The following is a 22,723-nucleotide window of genomic DNA, read 5'->3' on the forward strand; positions in this document are numbered from 1 at the left end:
GTTTATAAGTATACATTTCTCTTACTGTGTCAGCAACATTACAATGATTAGATTTTTCAAAATTAGGCTAGTAAAAGTCGGTGTTGTACTTTGTGTTTTTATTTGATCATCAGTGTGTCTGCAAATCTTGCTTATAATTTGCTTGAGTTCCTGTTCAACTGCGGAACTGTGGAAGTTGTGGTTAAATTATCTTTCTTTTTCTGGTAAGTGTCCCTTGTTCATATCGGGGTTTTGTATACTTATGCTCATAAGCATGTTCTTAATGGGCCCAGGTTTTACAGATTCCCATTTGCCATGTGCATAAACCTTCAGGTTTCATGTAATTAGATTCAAATCAGAAAGCCATCCAGAGTGCATTTTATATTAACACAAGTGAAGCTTCCAGTTTTCTTATTAGTTTACCCAAATAAATGCTAATTGGTCCAAGCATGATCAATTTAAGTATTATCCCCTGGCCTTCTTCCCCTGGTTTCAAATGTATATTTATTTATTTATTAAGTACTTGTTCTTATTTTATCTTTAAAGCTCTTTCTTCATTTTCACTGTAATGTCTGGTAGCATTCAACTGTCTGTTAATTCTTTTGAATACCTTTTTTTTTAAATAATAAAGAACTGCCATGTATTTTTATATGGCACTGTTGCCATTCTTTCAAATAAGCTAGCTAAACAGCCAGTTTAAAACAATGTATCAGTTAGGATTCTGTTTAATATGTATTGTTTTAGGGGCACGAAATTTTCACCAAAGAAAATATATTTTATTGGATTCTTCTGCGTGGCATCATTTTAATTCCTAGAGTTTCATATCTTTTAAATTTTATTTTTCATTATTTGTTATTTTATACTAAATTAAAGTTTGTTTTTAGTGTACTTCCCAGTTTGCCTATAGTTGAACCTCAAGAGACTTACAAGTGTAATTGAGCTGGAAAGGTTTCTTGTCTCTACAAGCATCTTAGTTGCTTCTTGTGGACATTTAAACTATGTCCACTGTCCTGGGGAAGTCAGTGGTTCACACTGTCACAGTGTATTAATTTAATGGTAATGCTTGCTTTCCCTATTTTCCGGTGACAAGGGGCAGGAAACTTATGTTTTTACTTCTGCAGTAGTAGCTGTATCCTGGAAGTTTCTCGGAAACCAACCTTATTGCATTATGTCTTCATCTGTACGTCTGTTTCTGGCTCCACTAAAAATCCTCCATACAAAATAAAACTACAAGCACGCTGCGGATCTCAAGCGTACATACATTCATCTAAATCCTAAAAGGCGAATATTGGATCCTGTAAAATAACTAGAGAAACGGGCTGTGTCTTATCACACGGCCCCTGCCCAGTAAACCTTGCAAAGTTTTCTGAAAAGACGTCTATACTTGCCAGAGGACGGAGGAGAGACCCTCGGAGCGGCAAGGAGGGGACTGGCTTCCACTGGTGCAAAAGGAAAACGCTTGGAGAGGGTCTCCCAAGAAAGGCCTGCATCCTCAGGAGTCCATGTCACCAGAGCCCAATGACTCTTCCTATAGAGCCTTCACCCGCTGTCCTACTGCCCTGTCAAGACCCCAAGATACCGAGCAGACGCGAAGACAAGGAAACCCCGCTCCGCACCTCGGCTCCAAAGTTGCGCAACCACCTGCGGCTGAGCTCCAGCCTCCGGCGCTGCCCCGCCTCCTCCACTGTCACCGATCCCGCGCCCTCCCGCGCCCTGCACAGTTCCCGAGTCCCCGCTCACCGCCCGCTGCTGCAGGCGCCGCCGACCGCGCTCTGCTGTCCTGCCCGGAGAAGGCGGGAGGCTCCGAGGGGCCGGGCCGATCCACGCGGGGCAGCGGGGGAGGCTCCCCGGGAGAACTTCCTGCAGGGTGGGGCGCTGGCGGCCTGAACCCCAGCCAAGCGATGGGAAAACAAGTTGTGGCTGCGCTCAGAACCGCTCGTCCGTCCGCTGGCGGCGGGGAGCAGCTGCTCTGGTCGCCCAGCCTTATTGCTCAGCTTTAATATCCAGCCTTGGAGGAAGCAGTTTTTGATCTGGGGAAGAGAGGGACTGGGATTGGCGTGAGGGTGGGGGCAAGAGCAGGCCTACTCACCGTTTCTGACTCTAGAAAGAGGACACTGGTTACTCTGTTAATTGCTGCTCTCAAACACAAATACTCTATCAAACTAAAGTGGTTCAGCCCTGCAAAGGAATCTGAAGGAGGTGGGCAAACCCAAATGTTCTTTGACCTCGAACCACAACTGGGCACAGACAGACCTGATGAAGCTGATGAGAACTTGGCCTGGCTGTGGCCTGGGAGGAGTTTATATGGGGCAGGCAATCGGGAGTGGAGTTCTGGAATTTTCCATTTTCCTTCGCACGGGATTTGACAGAATATATTAAACGATTAATAATGTTCCGGCTGGTGATAACTGCCAAGGACACTTTTTCAAATGAAGAAATAGTGTTTTATTGCAAGCATAATGTCAAGGAACTGACATCAGAGTCTTAGCAAAATGTAATGTTTAGAGGGACCAAGAAATTGAACTTGTGAATATAAATATCTATAGTGGTCACATAAGAGTATCAAAAAATAAGTAAATTCAGGATCACAGCATGTCTGTGAAGCATTGCTTGGCAGACAAAATAGAGGAGAGCAACCACATAGGCGCTCAGAAGCTGAGCTGCAGCAGAAAGAGCAGGATTCAAGGGGTTCTGTATTTCCAGACCAGGTGACTGCAGCCAGAACCCTTGGTGCTGTCTTTAGGTGATGGGGGTTGGGGAGGATGATGCAGAGCTTTCTGTCAGAATACCTACTGCTCCTTGCCTCTATCTCTTTGGAATTCCTTTTGTTGGACTGGTTTGTGTTGTGTTTTCAGCAGTCTTAATGTTACCATTGGAGCGGTTCAGTAAGAGTTTTCTAACGGTAGTTTGGTAGTTTGCATTTCCTCAGTCCTGTCCTTCTGCTGTAATGGTTACATGCACACGTTATAAACTATATGAAATACGAGGTGTAGGTCAGCAATCAACCACTTGTCTTTTGCCAAAACTTGGAGAAAAAAAAATAAGTTAGCATTTATAACTTCCCATGTATGTGATTTCTCATACTTTATTGGTTCTTTTTTTTTTTTTTTCTTAGCTTGCTTGCTTATATCTGTATTTTCAGTTCTCTTGAGCCTGTAAAGAGGATTTGCTTGTAGGGCACAACCGTCGAGCAATTCCACAGCTTTTTTAAAATCTTAAAATGTTTTATTCTGTATGTTTTGTAGACTTTAAAAAATTATACTTAAGTACACAAAATAATGGACTGCATTATGGCATTTTCTCACATATATGTTAATATACTCTCTTAGTTGTACTTCTCTCCAGCACTCTCCCTTGTTCTTGTTTCCCTTCTCCTTTCTTATTGGTCCCCTTCCTCCTCAAGTGCCACCCCCTTTCTGGTTTCATGTTACATACATTCCATTAACTTCTGTTTCCATTAGTTTCTTTTCCAGTTACTATGATAAAGTACTCTAGCAAAAGCTACATAAGGGAGAAAGGATTTATTCTGGTTCACAGGGCTGCAGTTCATTATGAATGAAGTCAAGACAGCAAGAGCCTTTCGGGTCAAACCACCCCCACAATCAGAGAGCAGAGAATAAACAGTTCCTGGTGATACTCAGATAGCTTTCCCTTTTTAGCGCAACCCAACATAGGGAAAAGTGTCACCCTCAGGGGAAGACCTTCTCACCTCAGTTAACCTGATCAAGATGATTTCCCACAGGCATATCCAGAGGTTAACCTACCCTAACCAAAACCAAAAAGCAAACAATAGAAATCTCCACAGATGTCCCCAGAAGATTTTCTCCTGTGAAATTCTAAATTCTAATAAATAAGTGGCGCTAACCATAACATTCACACCTTACTTTTCCTATGATCCACTGTGTGTGGGGAGGAGAGGAAGAAAAGAGAGATAGAGCTGCATCTAAACTGAAGATGACATATAGTTTGACCTATGCTTGCTTGTCTGTGAATGTAGGGATAAATATTTATGATGTGGGTAGGAATTTTCCCACCATAGTAAAGTGGTAGTTGTCGGTTCACTTCCAAGATTCCTGACTTCACTAGCTGCAGATTACCAATACCAGGCATGATTTCCCTATTGTTGAGTGTATCTTACATCCAACTAGAGAGCTGTTGTTTGATGACAAAGCATGTGTACCATTACCGTACCCTTAGTGTTATCTTAGTGTTATACTGGTCATTGTTGTGGTTCATAGGAATAATAGCTGGGTAGGACCATTGGTTGTTTCTCTCCCTTGGGAGAGTCCATGGCATCTTCTGATACTATGTAAGATAGTCCTCAGGGAGGAGGCTTTTGGGTTAGAACTAGCTCAGCTCTTCCTGGTCCTGTGTCTAATGTACATGGTGTCTTCCCCAGCAGGTACTCCGTGTGATATTTGTCTTTTGAAATCTGGCTAATTTCATTAAATATAATGATATCCAGTTTAATCCTTTTTTTCCTGTAAATATCCTAATTTATTTTTATGGTTGAATAACGTTTTTTTTGGTGTGCATGTATTACATTTTCTTTGTCAGTTCGTCTCTTGGTGATGTTAGGCCCAGCAAGAGCCTAAATATAAGAATGTATGAAGAGAACTCAGGAAACTAATCATCCATCGATGCAAAAACGCAAGAGGTTCCTCTTGACCATTGTGCAATGGGGTCACCCCTGCTGGTCAGCAAGGAGTGGCACCTGGAGACAAAGACCTTAGGTTTTTAAAAGACACAACGCAGGAATCTCCTGGGGTTGCTAACTTGGCAATTCAGGATTGGATGAGGTGTTTACCTTTTAAAATAATTGGTTAGTTCTGGTCACCCTTAGGTCCAGTCAGCCCTGTCATAAATATCTGATCTTCAAGTCAGTTTGGAATTTCCTGCCATTCACAGTTAAAGATGGGAGAGTGATTAACTCATCCCATGTCTGTTCTGAGGAGTGGGGGTTACAGGCTTTGGATCAAAGGTCAGGAGAAGGATTGGGGCCATTTGGCCCAGTTTCCAAACAAAGCCCATTGCCAGCCGGTGATTTTCTCTCCATTTAGTAGAGATCTCTGCTTGTTCTCTTCCTTATCTCTGCCCTCACAGATGGCTAATGTCAGGAACTTTTACATTCCTCGGCTCTCTGGAGAAGCACTAAGAGGCTTTAATTAACATGGGCCTAAAACTTGAAAATATAAATTATAAGGCAATTAAAAGAATCATAGGTTACAAAGCTAGTCTGATTCTTTCAGTGAACATCTAAATTGTTTCTATTTTCTATTTATTGTAGACTGTGAAGCAGTCCTGCGGATGTGCAAGTAACTCTGTAGTTAACAGGGAGAATCTCATGGTTATACAACCAGGAGTGGTTTAGTTGGGTCTCATGGTATTCCAGTTTTTTAGGAAGCTACCATAATGATTTTCATAGTGGTGACACTAGTTTACAGTTCTAGATATGGGTCTTACTTCATCTCATCTTTACCAGCATCGATTTGTTGGTGTTAGGCGTTCTGACTGGGACAAGTAGGAATTTTAAAGCAATTTTAACTTGCATTTCCCTGACGGCTAAAGATGTTGAACATATCTTCAAATATTTACTGGCCATTTACCTTTCTTCCATTCTTTAGTCCATTCACTGATAAGAATCATTTTTTGTTCAGCAGTTACTTATATATTCTAAATACTAACCATTGGTCTGATATATAGTTGGTAAATGCTTTTGCTCACTCTGTAGGCTGTCATGCAGGATTGTTCTTTGGCTGTGCAGAAGCTTTCAGAATCATATAATCCCTTTAGTCAAATCTGGGGATTGTTTCCTGTGATACTTTCTTTCCACAAAGTCCTTGTCTGAATCTGTATCTTGAAGTTGCCATTTACCTATGTGTTAATCTATCCATTTTAAGGTTAGTTCTCACACTAAGGTCATTTTTAATTGATTATTGTACAGGTTAGGTATATGGATCTAGCCACCCAAGCAACATTTCCTAAAGAGCCCACGCCATAAACCCCAGTGTAAGTTTTTGGCAATTTTGTAAAAACAAAAAATTAAGTGACAATAGATTTGGGTGGGATTGTTTCTGGGTCCTCTCTTCTATGCTAAGTCTAGTTGGTGGCAGTTCAATGGCATTTTTATTTCTGTAGTTCTTGTATAATTTGAGAGCAGATACTGTGATATTCCAGCCTTGATCTTTCTGCTCAGGATTGCTTTGGCCACCTGAGTCTTTTGTGCTTCCAATATAAATTTGCAATAATATTTGGTCCTTTGAAAAGTTTATTGAAATATTGGTGGTGATTATGTTGAATCTGCACTTTTATTTTTGTATCATAGCCATTTTCACAGTATTAATTTTGCCAATCTAAGCCCATGGCAGATCACTCCATTTTCTGGTGTATTCTTCAATTTCATTCTTTGTGTTTTAAACTTTTACTAACAAGGATTGTACCCTCTTTATTTCTTATATCTAAAAAATATTTTTAAGCCACTGTGAATGATATTTTCCCCTTATTTTTACATAGAGAACATGTTCTCTGACTTATTCTATGTGATCTTTTCATATCCATTTCTCTCATTTCTGTCCCGATCTTTATTTCTTGACACATACTATTTAGGGTTTCCTCGTTATGGTTTACCTAAGACTCTGAATTACACTATTAGACCATTTATTTTCCATCCTTCTTATGCTTTTTACTTTTTTTGTGCTTATTGTGTGTGTAGAGGGAGGGCCTCTGAGTGCCATGCCTTGTGTGTAAAGTCTAGGAATGATTAATGTAGGGGCAGCCAACAGCTGTATAATTGGATCTAAGGTCCATTCAATATGAGGCAATTCATGCCTGGTCCTATACACCTAGCTAACTATCCATGGCTGGTGTGATCATAGTCCCTAGAGGAGCACCTACAGCTGCCACTTTCCTAAACAACCATAATTTCTGACTGCGTGCTACATACAAAGAAGGTCCTTCTTGTAGCAGATGGAAGCAACTATTGAAAGGACAGCTTATCAAAAAGTAGAGAGCAGCTGATCAACTGTGAGGTGCCCCATCCCCAGTTGTTGGGAAGCATATGGTAAATATTGGATTTATACAGCCTCTATATTCGATTCCTTCTTGAAACTTTCATGTCTCTTGATGAAATTTCATAACCAGCAATTAACTGGAACCATCATTTTCTTTGAAATCTTAATCATCGTTTTGGCATTTGTTTTATGCTGCATCCCAATATTGTTTCCTCTGTTTCTGTGGGCTGACACTGATTTTTGGCAACAAGACATAAGTTCCTCTCTCTCAAAATGCAGTGCAATTTTTGTGGTTTTTTTTCAAAACAGGGCTTCGTTGTGTAGACTTAGCTGTCCTGGGCTTACTTTGTAGACCAGGCTGGCTTCAAACTCACAAAGATCTGCCTGCCTCTATCTCCCTTAGTGCTGGATTACAGGCATGCATCATCTCACCTGGCTTGCATTACAATTTTTTTTGTGTGTGTGTTTGTACAGGATATTGTGAGCAATGAAGATTTTGACTCCTGTCTTACGCCTCTGAAAAGAGTTAGTCATTCAGGTAGTCATAGTCTAATAATTAGCTTCTTGAGTCCTTGGTATATACGTTAGTAAGACAGGTCTATTATGTGCCTGAAGGTGAGAGTAAACTTCTCTGTCTTTATCATTTCCCAAATCCCAAACTCTGTTTTCTTGCGATGGATAGGACTTGAAACTTCAGTCTAGTCTTTTCACCTGCTGCTTTCTATTTCCCGCTGGTATCATAGGAGATTCTCCAAAGTGTGCTGCTAACCTTTGTCTGTCAAAACCCCACCATGCAAGAGCCTAAGGGAAAAATGCTTGGTCCCTAGCCCTGGTGCTATTGGGAGGTAGTAGTGAGGACTAATGGAGAAAGACAGTTTCAGCGTTGTATGCCCTTGACTGTGATACTAGGAGGTAACTCTTCCTTTTCTCTGTTTTGTTCATGGGACATCTCAGAAGAATAGGTGAAAAGAATGTAAGAGGTGGTAGACAGAGATGAGATCTGTGAACCACTGACTTCTGGAGAGTACATGGCTGCTGTACATATAACTCACAGCAACTATGGTTACCCACACCAGACCTGTGCGATCTTACGGCAGTCAGAACTCGAACTCCAACATGAATTATAAAGGTCTTGGTAGAGTAACTACTTAACAGTGGGTGGTTGTTGAGGAAGTAACAATGGCTTTGTTCTGGGACATGGACGGTGGTGGGTTGTGCATTTCCTTGTGAATGGACCCACACCCATGAACATAATGCAGCATTAATAGGAGTTGGCCTGTTCATAACAAAAGATAAAGGACAGGAAGTTAGGAGGAAGATAGGGTAGGGGTCATCAAGAGGAGTTTCTTAGATTTCTGTGCCTCCAGAGAAAAGAGTCATAAATTGTTGCTGTTCTTAGTACATTGAGACTAAGATTCTTTTCATAAGTACCAGACATGAACAACAGATACAGGGCTTGTGAAAATGGCTCACTGGTTAAAAAATGCTTTCAGTGCAAGTTGAATGACAAGTTCAATCCCCACACGGCCCTGAGCCTGTGGTGGAAGGAGAGAATTGATGCTGGCAAGTTGTTTTTGACCTCCACATGTGCATTGTGGTACATGGCACACGTGTGTCAGTACTTATACACTCACGTGGTAATAATAAACAAAACATTATAACAGATGTATTCAGTGTGTGTATATATATATATATAATAGTTGTACTTATATGAATGTTAAAACTTTTTTCTTTTTTAAATTTATTTTTATTTTTATTAATTACAATTTATTCACGTTGAACCCCCTGTAGCTCCCTCCCTCCTCTTCTCCCAATCCTACCCTTCCTCCCTCTTCCCCGCCCATACCCCTCCCCCAGTCCACTGATAGGAGAGGTCCTCCTCCCTTTCCCTCTGATCCTAGTCTGTCAGGTCTCAGCAGGAATGGCTGCGCTGTTTTCTTCTGTGGCCTGGTAAGGCTGCTCCCCTCTCAGGGGGAGGTGATCAAAGATCAGGCCAATCTGTTCATGACAGAAACAGTCCCTGTTCCCACTACTATGGAATCCACTTGGACTCCATAGCCCATTGCCATGGGCTACCTCTGTGCAGGGGTTCCAGGCCGTCTCCATGAGTGGTCCTTGGCTGGATTATCAGTCTCAGAAAATACCCCTGTGCCCAGACTTTTTGGATCTGTGGTTCTCCATGTGGAGCTCCAGTCCTCTCCAGGTCTACCATCTCCCACTTCTTTCATAAGATTACCTGCAAAAAGTAGTGTATTTCACATTGATACAATATTCGTATGTAATCCGTGATCTAAATTCAAATGTTGTCAATTGTTCTAATAACAGTTGTTGTAGCTGTATGTCTTTATTAGAAAAATCCTTTTACATTTCTTTTTCTATACCCAGATGTTCAAAGCAGTTGTAGTTGTAATATCCAAAACTGAAATAATCAAAACATCCTCTCACAGAAAACTACTTGACCCATGGACACTCCACTATGTGAAGTACTTTTAAGAAGTGAGAAGAAATGATTTCCTGATTCATGTAACAACCAGGATGGAGCGTTAAAACTTTAAGCATAAATGATTGTTATAAATGTAGGCTATGTCCTACAACACAGTTCTCTGATCTAAGCAGCCACATCTTCAGTGGATCAGCTGTGCCTGGCTGTAGAATGTCATCATCAGGGGACTTGTCGACGGTTGGCCTCTTCTCACTAGAAGCAGGAGTTGGAGAGGATCACTGGACTCTCCCGAGATTTCAGTTACTCCTAAAAACCTAAAAAGCAAGCTTGGTGAAGGTATTTAATATTCAATAAAATAGATTTCAAACAAAAACTAATCAAAATAGATAAGGAAGGACACTACATACCCGTTAAAGAAAAAAATCCACCAAGATGACATTTTGATTGTTAAAATCTATGCCTAAAACAAAAACACCTAAAACATCCAAGTTTGTAAAAGAAACACTACTATACTTAAATCACATATTGCTCCTTACACACTGATAGTGGAAGATGTTAATACCTTACTCTTACCAATGGACAGGTCATGCATAAGACCTGAACAGATTCAATATAGTATTTTAAGTCTTAGAGTACTCTAGGGAAGATGCTTAATTCTCATTCAAAAGGGCAAATAGAATAGACACTGGAAGCAGTAGAAGAGAGGGAACAGGATGGGAGCCTACCATAGATGTCCTCTGAAAGACTCCACCCAGCAGGGGATTGAAGCAGATGCAGAGATTCACAGCCAAGCTTTGGACAGAGCACAGGGAACCTTATGGAAGAAGGGGGAGATAGAAGGACCCAGAGGAGACAGGAGCCCCACAAAGCCAAAAAAAAAAACCTGGGCCCAGGGGTACTGCAGAGACTGATGCAACAACCAAAGACCTTGCATAGAGTACCCAGAACCCCTACTCAGATGTAGTCCATAAGCAGTTCAGTCTCTATGTGTGTCCTCTAGTAAGGAAAAAAAAGACAGTCTCTGACTTGAACTCGGTTGCCTGCTCCTTGATCACTTCTCTCTGGTAGAGCAAACTAGCCAGCCCACAGAGGAAGAGGATCCAGGCAGCCTGATGGGACCTGATAGTCTAGGGTCAGATAGTAGGGGAGGAGGACTTTCCCTATCAGTGGATTAGGGGAGAGGGATAAGGAAGGAAGAGGGAGGAAGTGTGGGACTGGGAGGAGATGAGGAAGGTGGCTACAACCTGGATACAAAGTGAATAAATTGTTATTATTATTATTATTATTATTATAAAGTAAAAATAAAGAAATAACTAGTATACATTTTGGAATGGAAGAAGTCAAAGTATACTTATTTGCAGATGATATTATATTATGCATAAGTGAACCTAAAATTTTTAACAAGGAAACTCCTACAGCTGATAAAACCCTTAGGCAAAGTAATTGAATACAAAATTAACTCATAAAAATTAATAGCACTCCTATATACAAATGACAAAAGGAGTGAGAAAAAAATAGGGAAACAACACATTTCACAATAGCTCCAAATAATACAAAATATGAATGTGGCTATTAGCCATTAAATAAATGATAATCAACCTATAAATCTGAAGACCTAGAGAGGTTATGTATAGAGAAATGTAGGAGAACATATGGATCTCTCTGGGAACGAGAATGGAAGGATAAACTAGGGACTGGAGGTTGAGGGAAAGCAGGGAAGGCAGCTGGAATTGAAAGGCACTTGACAATGATATGAAAACCTGGTGCAGAGGAAACTTCCTAAAATACATGAACGTGATCCCAATGAGATCTAGCAAAGGGGGAGACAGAGTCTCAACTTTCCTCTCTTGTCACCAGATGAAGCTTCTTGTAGCAGGACTCGGTTGCATCCAATTGAGTTGTTGGCTAAGAGAGTATCTTGGAAACCCCCAAACAACCCAAGAGGTTGATAAGACAATGGGTTGTTCTCCACAAACTGACCCATTCCTGAGGACAACACCCATACAACTCATTGAACATGGAGAGGTCAGACTACGGCCTATTTGGTATGGGAAGATATTTTTCAGGCTACCAAAAAAGAAACATAAATACCTGCCCAGCCACAATTTGTCTTCTTTGCAAGATACACTAAAACAACAGAGGCACAGATGGGAGCAGCTCTATGTCTAATTTGACTCCACAAGTTGGAGTCCATATTTGACCCTTCTTGGGTGACCAAGAACCAAAGACTAGATAGCCCATGTTTGACCGAGGGTAAAACCAAATAGTAATGATCTTAACAGAAGAGAGAAAAAAGTGATAAGATGACTTATAATGATATTCTGCCATACTCATAGATCAGTGTCTTTTCCAGTCATTATTAGAGAAATTCCTCCTGCAGCAGAAGGAAAAAGATGCAGAGACTTATGGAGGGAAGAACGAGAGAAAGAGAGAAAAAAGAGAGAAAGAGTGAGCCCTAGGAACATACAACCTTAAATGGGATGTCTCCATCAAATCCCTCACCTCAGAGCTCAGGGAATCCTGTGGAAAAGGGAGCAAAAATGTTTGTGTTTGCATATAGAAATACCAGAAATACATTTGCTTTCATTGTTGACTCTCTCTTTTTTGTTTATTTGTTTGGATTTTGTTTTTTGAGACAGGGATTTTCTGTGTAGCCTGACTGTCCTGGAACTCTCTTTGTAGGAACTCTCATAGATCCACCTGCCTCTGCCTCCCAAGTACTGGGACTAAAGATGTACACTCCCATGCACAGAAATTATTAAGCTTCCTACTTATTAATTTATTTGGAATGTGAGAATGTGTAAATTAAGAAAACTATTGATCCAGGCAGACTGGTGTCATTTGTAGTCCCAGCAGTGGGGAATCTGACATAGAAGGAGATACTGTCTGAAAACTAAAAAAGGAAAGTAGACGCAGAAGAAGAAGCAGAAGCAAAAAGAGGAGAAGGAGGAAGAAGGAGGAGGAGCAGAAGGAAGAGGAGGAGGAGCAGAAGGAGGAGGAGGAGGAGCAGAAGGAGGAGGAGAAGATCAGTGGAACTAGACAATGATAACCACAAGCAGTGCAGATTCCTATGCAGGAGATTCTGAAAGAGCAGAAAATGATCACCTGGTCCCATCACCTGTTTTGATGGGCCTGTCCCTCCCTAGTCACTGGGTGTCACTGTGTCAGTGAGGCACTTTGCTCCATGGTTTTATGGGAAGGGCAACTGGGACGGAACTGTGGTCTATTAGACTTTGGAGGCTTTGGAGACAAGCATGAGGTAAAGACAAGAAGAAGCTCGAGCAGAGAAAGACCTTCCTTTTCTACGCACAGCTAAACACTTGAGTTTTGGGGTGGGCTGTTAAGAGGTTTCATTCAGATAACTCAGAATAAAAAGGTTGACTTGCTTGCTTTTGCTCCACCTGCTCTCTTGAAGGAGGAACCACAATACTCAGTGTGACCTATATAACCTAGCAGCTTTCACCTCCTCCCTGATTTCCGTGTGCTTGGCTCTCTCCAGCCATCTTGGCAAATTTCTGGCCCTTGACCATTCAGGTCACACACTATCCCCAGGATTTCTTCAATGCTGCACACTCTGTCTTCCTCAAACCATCTTAATTTTCTTACATAAAATTAGTATATATATATATATATTAATTTTCATCTAAGAAATATGATTTCTTTGAGTTCTAATAAAAGGGAAAAAACAAATACACATGCAATAGAATAAATTTAGACCTTTATGAAAAATATAACAAAAATGGATTGAGACTTCACTAAATGAACTTAAATTTTTAATAGTATAAATTAACATGTTAAAATTCACGGTAACTGAGTCACTGAATCTTATTTTGCAATGACTCTATTAAAATCTACTTACCAGCTATGTCCACAAACATAGAGCAATTAGCAAGTATTTTGCTTTTTTTTTTTTTTACTTCCCACCCTCCTTGTCCAATCCGCATAATATACCTTTTCTCTAGCGTGGTTATATTGTTATGAAGTTTGATTTTTCTTGCTTTTTTGAGACACTGAATTCCTAAGTATTACGAACTGGCTTGGGATTAGTCTAGTCTGAGTTTGAATTTGCTGCAACCTTTCTGCCTCAGCCTTCTCAGTGCTGCGATAATAGGTGTGAGTCATCGTGTTCAGTTTGTAACCAGATTTAATTTTTTAAATTGCTCTTTTGTTTGTTTGTTTATGAGACAGGTTTCTCTGTGTATCCCTGCATGTCCTAGAACTTGCTTTATAAACCAGACTGGCCTTGAACTCGCCCAGATCTGCCTGCCTCTGCCTCATGAGTGCTGAGATGTAAAGAAAGAAATACTTGAAATGGGTTTTCCTACTAGTCCCTAAGTTTTGATGTAAGTTTAAAGGGATATTTTAAAATAGGTGCTGTTTGGGATTATGCTTACTTTGTTTGCTTTCAGTGTTTATATGTATCTTCAGTTCTCGTATATGTTGCTTTCTGGGCTGTGTAAGTGCTTAAAGAGTTGATGTCATAAACTATTCATTTCCACTCAATGAATTAAGTTAGGCTTTTCTCAACTCACTTTGTTCACTGATCTTGTTATGGTCATAATGAAAGCTTAGTGTTTCCCCAGCTTGTGAAAATAATTCATAAAAATTCATGTTCCGAAGATTCAAACAGTGCTAAAAGGCTGGGACTTGTTTACCAGGGGAAGACAAACGACCATGAATGCGGGACTCTATAGAGGTGAATTCATTCTTCATGCCAAGGCCATGCTTGTTAATTACAAAACCAACTGGTTTCCCTGTGTGGTGGTACTTGTAACTTCAGCGCTTTGTAGGCTGAGGCAGGAGGATTACAAGTTGGAAGCCAGCCTGAGCTATGTAGGGAACAGTATGGCCTAGTTTACTCCTTCTCCTTTAACCAAGCTTCTCCAAAATATTGTCCCGGCTGCCTTTGTGGAGCGAGTATCACCTGCCTCCTTTTTTCCATCTTTACATCTGCCCTGACATCTCTCTGTCCTTTCCATGCCCTCTTCTGTAAAAGTCCATTTCTTGCATCTTAAACTCCTTTCTTTTTCTGTTTTCTTTAGCCAACATTCAGCGTTACCTTTTGGCCCTACTTGATTTCTGTTGTTGTGATAAAATGGATTTACTTGGTTTGCACTTACAAATCACAACCCATTGTTGAGAAAAGTCAGAGAAGGAGCTCCAGGCAGGCAGGATGCTGTAACTGTGGAGGAACAGTGCTTACCAGGTAGGTCACTTACTGTCTCATGCTGAGCAACCTTTCATACACAGCTCAGGTTTACCCACTGAGGACAGTGCCACTCACAATGGGCTGGGCCCTTCAGCAGCGATTATTAATCAAGAGAATCTTTCACAGTCGTGGCCAGAGGCTAATCTGATGGAGGCAATTCTTCAATTGAGGTTTCTCTTCCCTCTTGACTCTGTTATTGCAAGTTGACAATAAGTTAAACAGGGCATCATTCCCATCTAAAATAATCTGCCATGTCTGTGTCTGCTTTTTTCCACATTTACCAACTTGTCTCCTTTTCCTTATTCTCAAGAAGAAATCACTCCTTCTAGCTTCCATCCATTTTTCAACAGTTTGCAATTTGTCTTCTGTAACTTTCTAAGGATACAGTTTATCAACATACTTTGCATTTCTAAATTTGGTGAGATTTAGTGTTGATCATTTTTTTACTTCATGGTGTTGTGCTTTTCCTGGGAAGGCATGCACGGTTAGTTTAGAAAACTAATGGATTTAATTGGGCTACTGAGTGGAGCACAGAGACCTTACAGATGGCTAAACCTCAGGAGAAAAATGCCTTCCCACCTATCATTAACTACTTGTGTTTCTATAAAAAGAGGGGCTTGTGTACCTGGTTAGCCCTCTGCCCCCTCTGCCCCCTCTGCCCCCTCTGCCCTACAAACTATCAAAGCAGATGCTGAGCCTGATGGTCAACTGTTGGGCAGAGTGAATGGAATTTTATGTAAGAAGTGGGAAATAGTAAGAGCTGGAGAGGACAGGGTCTCCACAAGGAGAGCAACAGAACAAGAAAATTTGAACACAGGGAACTTCCCAGAGACTCATACTCCAACCAAGCACTATTCATGGAGATAACCTAGAACCCCTGCACAGATGTAGCCCATGGCAGTTCAGAGTCCAATTGGGTTACATAGTAATGGGAAGAGGGACTGCCTCTGACATAATCTGATTGGCCTGCTCTTTGATCACCTCCCCCTGAGGGGGAAGCAGCCTTACCAGGCCACAGTAGAGGACAGTGCAGCCACTTTTGATGTGAACTGATAGACTAAGATCAGAAAGGAGAGGAGAACCTCCCCTATCAGTGGACTTGGGGAGTGGCATGCATGCAGAAAGGGGAGGGAGGGTGGGACTGGGAGGGGAGGAGGGAGGAGCTTATGGGGGGATACAAAATGAATAAAGTGTAATTAATAAAATTAAAAAAAAAAGAAAAAAAAAAGAAAAGGGGTCCCCTTGTTAGTGGACCTCTTGTGGGTAAAAATACCTTTTGTGATTCTGAAACAGCAATGGCTATATCATGGCCAAGGGAACAGTGTTCCCAGAAACTGTGCCTTTCTTTCCTTCACATCGCATCCCTTTGGTACTCATACATTTTATTTTTTGACCCTTTCCTGAACTATCCTTTCCATACACTCCACAATCTCCATTTCTTCCTATCTTGCATTTTCGCTCACTTTCGGTGAAAAACAGCTTTTAAAATGTTATCTGTTGGGGTGAACTTTTCTTACAGTGTTTGAAGGAGAATCCCTGTATTTTCAATTGTTCTTTCTGTACTGGCAAAGAGTTAAGTGCTAGCAGGATTTGCTATTGTAATTTTTGTAGTCCATCACTGGTTTTCTATATATAAATGCTTGACCTTCCACACCTGCCCAAAAGATGAAGGTCAGGTGACCCTCACTGCCTAAGGGCAACCCAGAGAGATGGATCGGGCCTCGTTTTGAAGCTGAATGGTTCATAATAAAAAGCTGATGTCAGGACCTGGGGCAGGAAGTATGGGGTTGAAACTTACAGGCAGAAAGAAAGAGAGACAGAGACAGAGACAGAGAGACAGAGAGAAATCACAAGAGATTCAAGGAAAAGACATACCAGAACATAGACAGGAGGAGGGGATCAAAAGAAGGAAGAGAAAAGAGCTGTAAGAAGGTAGTAAGAACCTTGTGGGGAGATGGGATGGCAGAAATGTTAGGACAGGTCCAAATTAGGGAGTTGAGAAACTTCTCCAGCTTAAGGCCAACAGCTTTAAACTATATAGAAGTCTCCGTGTCTTATTTAAACCACAAGCAGGTCTGCGAAAGCCCTGTAATACTTATCAATGTTTATTGGCATGTTCAAATTCCTAAATTAATTTCTACACAGGCCCATATCCTTAGCTATAGGCATCAGTTCCAGCAGGCTACTGGACATTCTTATCTGAGTGCTACATGGTATCTTAAATTCAAGAAGTTTAAAAAAAAATTGAATTTACCTCAGACATACTCTTATATATTCTGTCTCCACGGGCAGTACCACAATCTGCTTACATAAATATCATGTTCAAAATTCTTTTATACTTCACCTATCTATGTGTCAATAATTTCTTTCTGTAAGTATACTTTGTCTTTCAAGTGTTTCCAAAATAGTTTTCTCCTTTAACTTCTCAGTTAAACTAGCCACACAGTCTTAATCCCATACAGAGTCATAACAATGTAACCAGAAGCAATTTGGACTGTATTAGGCTCCTGCTTAAATCCTCCATTGTCTCACTGACATTTACACGGGGTGGTGTAAATGCCCTTCTGTCAGATTTTCCCCATCACTTTCTAAGACTGTGTTCATTAGAACCTGACCAAAGGCAAAGTTCCGTGCACAGTGATGTTCGGCATAGGTCTCCTTTCGCTCATGCTTCTTCTGCATTCTCAAGACCATATCGTCTGCAGAACCCATTTCTTCTCTTCCCCTGGGTGGCTCCTACTTGACATTATTCAAGAAGCCTTGCCAGCTGTTTCTCACTGTTGCCTCCCTTCTCCACAGACAGTTAGAAAACATGCTGTGTTTTCACAAGTTCCCTGTCAACATTCTCACTTAACACATCATCATTAGCTTTGCAGACTAATGTGTCAGGACCAAATAGAAGGATGATACACACAGCAGATTTTATATGAAAGAGGTTTACTGGGTGGAGATGAAAAGAGAGGAGAGAGCGAGACCTAATAGGGGAAATGGAGGGTGCATCCAGACAGAGAAAGGGGAGAGGGCAAGAGGTGAGAGACAAAGTGGCGGGTTGATCCTTTTATGGAGCAACCGAACCGTGCCTGCCAGGTGTGGCTACCTGGCCGGTGACACATGATGACACCATAGATTGCTAGGGAACGCAGAACCAGGCTGCCTAAATACTAATAATTAGTTTTTCCAGTTGATTTTTGGCTGAACTGGAGCAAAAATTATTAATTCTGACACCTGTATGACCTCAACTGTTAACATGGTGGTTGACAGTGGATGTTTTCAACATGGAAATCCTAAGTGGACGTATGCGTCTTATTGCTTCTTTAGGACTCTTAGCCACTGTGTTCTAAGTACAAAGTACCAGATGTACCGTAGCTCGGGACATATTGTTTGTTCCATATTTCTGATTTTCACCTTGTTTTAATTATATTGAAATCAAGGAACATTTAAAAACACATCCTGAAAACTAACAACACATGGAACACATATTTGTTAAATTAAGAGTTCCAATGTCAACTTCTATTCCAACTAATTTTTCCATTACTCTATTACAGGGTTAAAACTAATTTTTAAAAATTTAATTGTGTTTACACATCCCTATTGAGTTACCCTGAAAAGGTTTTAATAACATTATAATGCTCTTGCACATAGGAAAAATATAACAAATATTATCACATCTGTTGGGAAATTAGCCATGAGCTAGACATGGTTTAAGACAGCAATTACACTCTTATTTTTCACTTAGTATTTGTTTGTGTTCTCCTAAGTTCCACCAAGCTTTAAAGAATTAGTTTAAGTTGGGGGCTGGCTTGGTGCTTTGTATTCTAATGTTAATTCCTGGCCTTGTCCCCTCTCAGAGGAGCACATTCTCTGTCCTTTTTGTATAAACCTTGTATACCTGTCCTTGTGTAAACCTTGTTCTACCTAACTAAAAGATGATTGATCAATTTTTTAAAAATGCTGAACCTTTGGATTTCATAGAAGAAAAGGAGGTAGAGTTTGGGGTTCACAGGCTTGGGTCGAGGGACCAAGAAGAGAAGAGGAAAAAAAGGAAAAGAGGACTGTAGAAGAAAAATGGACCAGCACCATTGGTTAGCATGGAAAAGGAGCACATGGCCGGATCAGCCTGGATGGAGGAGATGAAGAACATTAGTAGGTATTTTGGGACCATGGATGGGAGGTAGCTTGAGATTGGGGCTGGGAAGTAAAGTTAGTTTAAAAGGTTAATATTACAATGCCCTAGGTAAAAGGTATTTTATAAAACACAACAAGTGTCTGTGTCTTTATTTGATTCATAGAGGGTTACATCATAACATCTCCATAACAATTATAGCCTACTATTAACATTTTATTAGGCCATATCATTTAAAATTACTATAATAAGTTTAAATAATTGACTTCAATAAATAAAGATGTGCTAAGGTTTGTACTAGTGATGAATAAAAGGGGAAAGGTACTTGTTATTTCATTACAACACATACTTATCTAAAATATAAAAATATCTTTAAATATTTGTTTTAACAATTTTTGTCTGGATATTCCCATTAAATTAATGAAGTGTAATTACAGAATATGGTTTTGATATTCCTGGTAGTTTTGAACATCTTGAAATAGAAAGTGAGCTTTCTTTCTTGTGTTAATCTACGCTTAAATCATGCTATACTGATTAAGAAAGGTGATATGACCTTTACCCTACTTTTCTAGGTCTACGTATCTAAATATGAGACTGAGTTTTTCTTTTGTTTTTGAGATTATAATAAAAATATATAATTTTTTCTTCCCTCCAAACTCTCCCATATAACCTTCCTTACTCTCATTAAAATTCTTGACCTTTTTTTCCCCTCAATTTTTATTGCATGCTTACACTCAGTGTGTCCTTTCCTAGGGGACACTTTTTCTCCAGCTCTCAGCATCATGAGACTTCGACTATGTTATAGGTGTGACTGGTAGAAAATCTTTTAGTTTCAGCTTTTTTTATCCTCAAAAATTTTTGTGTGAATGTCTGAGAACCTTGGAAACCTTTGATTGTCACTTTCTTGTCATATTTATATTCTGGACCTTTTACCAGCTATTCTAACTAATGTATTTTTTAACTATGTATTTAGAAGATAACAACTTTACTGACATAAAATTAGGATGCTTCGAAATCACATTTTCAAAGTAGTGAGGTTTTGAGTGTTCAGACCACTTTATAATTGTTACCAGTGAGCATCAAACAAGCCCTGGGCTCACAATAGCCTGACTGTCTGGAAACTCCTCTGGTGTTCCTGGACTGCCTCCTTTTAGATTCCATTTCCATCTGTTTCCTGACTTTTTGTGCCTTTTCTCATTAAGCACTTGTTTTTGCTCTGGAAACTTGGCTCTGATTTCTTATATTTACCTTTTGATGGTCTCCTCAGCATGGTGTCTTAGGGTTTCTCAACAGCTTTCTTCTTTTGGAGGCTCAATCTTGCCTTGTTTTGTCTTTGACATCTATTCATGAGCCTAGTACACCCTAACCATCTTGGAAGAAGAGCATTTCAAAAATTTGCTTGCATTTTTTATTTCTTCTGACTCAGTTTTAATAAAACTATTGCAACCAGGATGAGTTCAGAATCTTTCTTGAGAGTGAGGGAGAATTTAAGGTCTATTCGCAAGAAAATGACAATTCCTATGTTCCTATAATTTCTCTTCCTTCCTTCCTTGCTTCCTTGCATCCATCCTTCCTTCCTTCCTTCCTTCCTTCCTTCCTTCCTTCCTTTCTTTCTTTCTTTCCCTTTCTTTCTTCCTTCCTTCCTTCCGTCCTTCTTTCCTTCCTTCCTTCCTTCCTTCCTTCCTTCCTTTCTTTCTTTCTTTCTTTCTTTCTTTCTTTCTTTCTTTCTTTCCCTTTCTTTCTTCCTTCCTTCCTTCCTTCCTTCCTTCCTTCCTTCCTTCCTTTCTTTCTTTCCCTTCCTTCCTTCCTTCCTTTTTTTCTTTCTTTCCTTCCTTCCTTCCTTCCTTCCTTCCTTCCTTTCTTTCTTTCTTTCTTTCTTTCTTTCCCTTCCTTCCTTCCTTCCTTCCTTCCTTCCTTCCTTCCTTCCTTCCTTCTTTTTTGTTAAGCCTGCATATGAAGATGTTAGGTCATGCCAGTGAGGAGGTAGAGCTCACTGAGGTATACCATCTCATGATGTACCTCACAAACTCCTCACAAACTTACCCCCAATGACCAAAGCAGCAAGTCTGCACAAAAGACCCTGATGGGTTACTCCTCAAATATCTAGCAGAAGGTCCCAGCAGAACTGCCTGATGCAGTCACTCTTCAAAGATTCAGACTGTGAGTCTCAGCAAGGAAACCCGAACACTCATATTAGGAGTGGTGTGGTTGTTATTCTGATTGGTGTAGCCTAATTAAATTCATAAGGGCAGCTACAGAGATCCTGGTTCACCTGCAGTGTACAGGGAAGACCTGTCCAGGATGTTCAGGTGTTCTTCATGACCCCTGTCATTCACAGAACTCTAAATGCCCAAGATAAACATGTAGAAAACATATGTCATTAGTGTCGATGGGCTGAGGCTCATTGTTTATACCATTACCCCTCTGTCATGCTGCTACTTTTGACCTTCTGGTCTAACCAAAGCTTTAGAAAATTTGGCCTGTGGGCCATGTCTTACATACACACACACACACACACACACACACACACACACACACACACACACGATAGAATCCTCAAGGCTTAGGCTCTCTTAGCTGGGAGTAAGCTATCTATTTGGATGGTCTGAAAATGGTCATGTTTCATTAGCTACTCTAACTCAAGAGAAGCCTTCCTGAGCCAGAACTTGAGTTTCAAAACAGCTTAACAAATGAGGAAAAAGGACTCTAAATCTTGCTCCTAGATTTTGCCTCTAGCTTTTCAGCTTACTGGCAGAAAGATGGGTAAGGAGTTACACAATGGCATGGGGCCTCCACTTAAGGGAATGTCTGGCCTTGCAGTTCTAAAGTTTTTTAAAATAAGGAGTGCTGAGTTTTAGCTTTCTCTGAGTTCATCAAGTTATGTAGCCACTTCTGTTTCCAGAAAAGATTTAAAAAGTTCTTTAAAAGTTAGTGACAAGTATGAAAAAAAACTAAACTAATCACTGACCTTAGTGTGCTTTCATTTCTTTAAACAATTTCACCTCTCCACATCACTTTTCTTTTGCCCAAGAGGAATAGTTCTAATGTTCTCCCTTGATGGTACAGCACTCTCTACCAATGGTACTGCCTCCAGGAGCTTTGAGGAGGACCTGGCTTCTTCTGTACCTGTCTAGAAGGCTGTAAATTTGCTCCAAGTAAACTTCAGAACTAAGTGTCTTCTTCTGATTTACTAAAGGCAAACTTTTTCCCTTCTTGGAATGCATCTCCAAAAGGAAAGGCTTAGAGGAAAAGAAGAGGAAAAGAAGAAGGGAGAGAGAGTGAAGCATAAGAAACCGAGAGAAGGAGAAGGGAAAAAGGAAGAGGAGGGGAGTGGAAAGAAAGGGATACTCAGCACTGTTTATAAGTGTTGTCCTTTGCCCAGAAAGAAGGCATTTCTTAAAACCGTATGGAGTCCTGATGTCCAGCCCAGCTCTATGTGATGACATGGAGACATCTTTATTCATAACAGCTTTAGGCCTCAGCTTACTCTTGATTCCAACTACTTCTGATAACCTACATTAACCCATTTATGCTCATCTATGTCCTGCCATGCGGTTCGTTACCTTTCCTCAGTTCTTTCATCTTACTTCCCCTTGTCTTGTAGGTGAATGTTCCTATGCCTCTTTCTTTCCCAGAGTTCCTGTCTCTGCAGAAGTCCTGCCTACTCTTTCCTCTCTTTGCTATAGGCCATTGAGCCCTTTGTTCAATCAATAGATGATGGAAAACAATTTTTATGAAATACTGAGGCAGGTGATGCTTAACAATACCAACTCTCTGGGCACAAAGATCAGCATCTGAAAAAGGACAATCTTTATACAGTGAAAAAAAAGATCATCCCAACAATTTCTCCTCCATCCTGTTTTTTTTATTTAATTAAATTTTTATATTAATTACAGTTTATTCACTTTGTATCTCAGCAGTAGCCTCCTCCCTCATTCCTTCCCAATTCCACCCTTCCT

The 22,723-nt window shown here is 40.4% G+C and overlaps 1 protein-coding gene across 5 annotated transcripts in view; it reads right to left on the reverse strand.

The window, feature by feature from the left end:
* Nucleotides 1-2,119, reverse strand: part of Plscr4 (phospholipid scramblase 4) — a 40,197-nt gene extending 38,078 nt beyond the window's left edge. The window contains exon 1 of one of the 5 annotated variants that reach the window (XM_060385521.1): nt 2,069-2,119. The gene's annotated coding sequence lies outside the window, so the exon portion shown is untranslated. The other 4 variants (XM_060385526.1, XM_021655540.2, XM_060385520.1 and 1 more) reach the window with 4 other exon arrangements.
* Between the last annotated feature and the right edge of the window lie 20,604 nt (nt 2,120-22,723).

This window comes from Meriones unguiculatus, chromosome 6, assembly GCF_030254825.1.
Source record: "Meriones unguiculatus strain TT.TT164.6M chromosome 6, Bangor_MerUng_6.1, whole genome shotgun sequence".
Lineage (NCBI taxonomy): Eukaryota > Metazoa > Chordata > Mammalia > Rodentia > Muridae > Meriones > Meriones unguiculatus.